The following is a 4,383-nucleotide window of genomic DNA, read 5'->3' on the forward strand; positions in this document are numbered from 1 at the left end:
TGTGACTTTCAAAAACTAATGCGTTGATATTAGAAGTCAATAGACAAATGTTTTGATTTAAATATATAACGATAATCTGAAACGTTAAATTAGTATTAGTTGATACTGAAATATTCCGCTTCCTTTATTAAACCGAAATGGTCTTATATTCACAAGTGACAACTTTGCTCCAACTCCAAGCATAAAATATTATCATAAATGGGGATTTTTTTTTTTTCAATGTTATAGGTGCCATCAAATCCTCTTCCTCACAAGCAGACTGGAACATCAATGCGTACATCCACTTGGGTTTAACTAGCTTTCAAGTATTACACTGCCAAACATAGTCCTTGGGTTGCAAACACAGCAGCCCAGGTTCTTGCAAAATGGGCTTCTTCTTTCATCCTCTATGGGCCTCTTGTCCTCCTATGTCCTATACTTCTTTTAGCTCTTTTTCGTTCTCTGTTTTACTGTGAAACGGTGCGCTTAAAACCTTTTAAAGGATTCCTCTTTTTTGAAAGGTCAGTGCAGAGTTCAGACTTCCGAGGCTCCCCTGAGAAGACACGTGTACGTGACAAATCCCCCCACGGACACAGAGTCACAGACAATGGCATTTCCTGGGTGTGTCTCTCTCTCTCTGTTTACTCCGTCACTTTCACAATCAGCCACTCTCAGCAATGGAGGGCTTTGGTCCAAAGTATTCTCTCTCTGAATTCACTCTAACTGAGGTACACTCATCGTCCTCTCTGTGAATCCACTCATGGGTCCTTCATTTCTCAGCTTAAATTTAACTGCTTTACTTAGCTTCCTTGTATTATCTGGTTCAGATGGTTGACTGCATGTACTTTTTCTCTAATGGGGTTCTTTCTAATTTGACATTTGTGGGTTTTACTTGGTTCTCCAATTCAATTAAGTATATTCTAAAATAAAGTAATAGAAGGCTTTTTTTTATTTTGGGTGGCTGGCTGGCTAGCTAGTGGTTAGATATTTCATAATATGATTATATGAAGATGGGTTTTGATTGAGGCCTTCAGTGCTAGGCTTGGGAGGCTTTATCAAGCTTGGATAGGGGGCAATCTACAATGGAAGAAGAATCATAGGGGATGTAGTTTGAAGTAGAGTTTTTTGCTTTGTGTACAGTATGCACTACCTTACCCTATGATTTCGCCGTCTAGATTCGATGGCTGATAGTGTTGTACCATATCAAGGTTGAAGTTGTTATTTTGTCTATGAGGGTGTTTTAGCATTTATTGTATTTGCAACCCCAAAGGAGAAAGAGGAAATTTGCATAAAAGAAACAGAGAAAGATTACCAAATAAGACTCAATAGTTAGTATTTACTAAATTTTTGTTACAGGGCTTGTATGGTACAAGTGAAACACAATATGAACTTTATTTCCACATTGAACATCAGTGGAAAAGTGCACCTCTAAAGAGGATTCGTACCTCTTTTAAGGATATGAGTTACCACGTGGTACATCTGGTGTTGGTAATACCATCAAGTGCACTTAAGAACACAAGCCTCCTGGAGCCTGGTCACAAAGTGCAAAGTGTAAGAATGCAACTAATTAAAGTAAAGCGAACATCTTCAGATATATTATATAATAATTTCTAATAGAAAGATACTTTGCATATTATAAAAAAAAAGTTAATAGACTCAAAATAATGATGTCTTTTTCTTATTAGCTAAAATGGATGGTGCAATTGCACAATTTGTAAGTTCTTAAATTTTATATAAGTTATTTCTATTTCTTAAATTTGTATATAGTAAAAGTGATAACAATAATTTATGGACAACAAAATGATAACAATCTACTCATAGAAAGTTTAAACAAAACATTTTGTATAATTCTCTTGTACCTTATAAAATACATAATTGGGGTAGCTATGATCAAATGAAGTACATAATTCTTTGAAAATAAATCCAAAAGGCAAAGACCAAAAACCACAAGAATAGTAAGTTATCCTTGTTCATGTCTTTCAATATGTTGTTATAAACAAAAAGTTGTTTGTGTAAGACAACACCTTAAGAACAATGTTTGATTAATAAATCAATTTCCATATCATTTCCTTCAAGATCAAGGAGTTACTTTTGATGATTCATTATATTTTTTTTAGCAAAAATAAAAAGCGCACATAGGCATGCTATTTGCTTCTTCAAAAAGTGCCAGAAAAGCGTGCATGAGGTCATTGAGGTGCACTTCATTAAATGAGGTTCACTTCGACTAAGTGAAGCCTTCGGACCTTGGGGTTGAGCTTTAAGCTCACCTAAACGCTATTTTAACAACACTGGTACATTTATTTGTATTGATTAGTCTGACAATCCTGTCAGAGGGGACATTAATTGTTATATTAAGCTTTACTTTCCACTTTCACTTGCATCAAAGTTTTGATGATTAGCTAATTATTTTAACAAAGTGGGAAGAGTTGATCTTTCCTCCAAAATTGATGATTTAGTAATGCCTGAACACTTTGTGGTGAAAATAATTATATAATTTTGAATAATACACGATTCTGTGTCAGAGCATTGTCTGAGATTTGCAGAAATGCTTTCTGGAAAATAAATGACAGATTGTGAAATCTTATATTCTAGCATAATTATGACATGTTCATTTTACTTGTCAATATATGATTGAACTGTGTGACCCGCCTTCATATATTTATTATGTTGCTTCTGGTGGTGATGAGATGAGCTTTCCAACTGATACCTTTTAAAACAAAGAGGATCTGATGTGGGGATATTTTTGGTTGAACCCCACTAATTGGAATAGATTATTTTCATTTAATTTGCAATTTACATTTCATATTACCAATTTTCCATCATACTGCTCTCTTTTTGTCTAGCCTCTATGATGATTATTACTTTTTTGTTTATTCATAGATTAAAGACATGGAGAAGATATTTAAGGAGAGAGGGGAACAATCACTTGGTCAGGCATTTTTCCAAGATATTGCAACCAGTTTTAGGCGAACTTCCATTTCACTCATATCTTAACTATTGCATACTTCAATGAAACAGTTTCTTAAAGTGATAAGAAGATAATGCGCTTCCTTATAATAGCATGTAATTAATCCTCGTATCGTATCTTTTTCTTGGCTCGCTTTATCATTGCAGTTGCTCAGCTAGTCATGCTGGAAAATCTGCCATAACATGGGAGCAGGTTTTTCATTCAAACACTACGAATTCTTTGTATTTGAAACTTTTATAACTCCACCTTGTTCTCATTGTGTCATAGGTGCAAAATTGGTTCCAAAATAGACAAGAACAGTTGCAAGATAAAGTTACTCCCTCCTGAAATTATTTGATGATCTTTCAGATGTACCTATTTCAAGCAAAGCTCCTGAAAGCTTTTTAAATCCTAAAGGTTTTTTTTTTTTTCAGCATGGGTGCAAACTGTTGACAAGATACTCATGATTAATATTCTGTTCAATACTTGTTCCATGGGTTTTTTATTCAATGCTTCAAATAGTGATTGCAAATAGATAAATAATTTTAAAAAGGTTATTTAATTTATCACAAATTTATATTTTGGTTTGTTTACTGCAATATCAATAAACTAAAAAATCTCTCCCTGTTGAGTAAAAATTAATACTCTGTGGTCTCTAAACTTTTGCTCATGAGAGATCTTAGTCCCTAAAGTTTAAAGTGATCAATTTTAGTCTCTAACAAACTTAAAGTGATTTCTTTAATTCTAAGGAGTGATGATGTGTCAATTTTTAGTTTGGCCATGTCATCTTTGGGACTAAGTGATCATTTTAAACTTTGGGGACTAAATTGGTCTTGGGTTAAACTTTAGGGACCAACAATATTAGTTAAGACATTATTTATGCTGACATATCATCAAATTCACTACGAAGAGAAGAAGACAAGAAAATTGCAACACAAAATATTTCAATCTAATGAATCTCCTAATGTGGATTCATCTGCTTAAATCTCAACAAAATCCTTAATAGTATGATGGTCCAGGCTTCGCATATAAAGGTAGGTTTAATTAGGTTCAATAGTGCCCATTCCTTAATCAATAGATTGTAAATTACGAAATTTGCAATAATGCATGGTTGCACACAATTGCCTGTTGCTTCAACAACCTAGAGTGGGCACCTTATCAGCATGTTGGCCCCTACTTAAGAACTATTGCTCAGCTTATGAAATGGTGCTCAGAAGTTTACTGTGGGCTCTGTTCTAAGCTTTTTTGCTTTCTTTTCTTTTTTTAAGCTTTATTAGCTTACTTGCTTATGTACAATTTTTAAGCCTTACTTTTTCTAGGTATAAGGGTACTTTTACCCACTTTCAGAAAATTAGTAAATGAGCCAAATTAAGTGCAATTTAGGTATTTTAAGTACAAATCTTGTAGCCCACTGACTATGTTGGTTCTGCAGTTGCATAAGTAATGTTGCATTTTTG

The sequence above is a fragment of the Castanea sativa genome, chromosome 1, assembly GCF_040712315.1.
Source record: "Castanea sativa cultivar Marrone di Chiusa Pesio chromosome 1, ASM4071231v1".
NCBI lineage: Eukaryota > Viridiplantae > Streptophyta > Magnoliopsida > Fagales > Fagaceae > Castanea > Castanea sativa.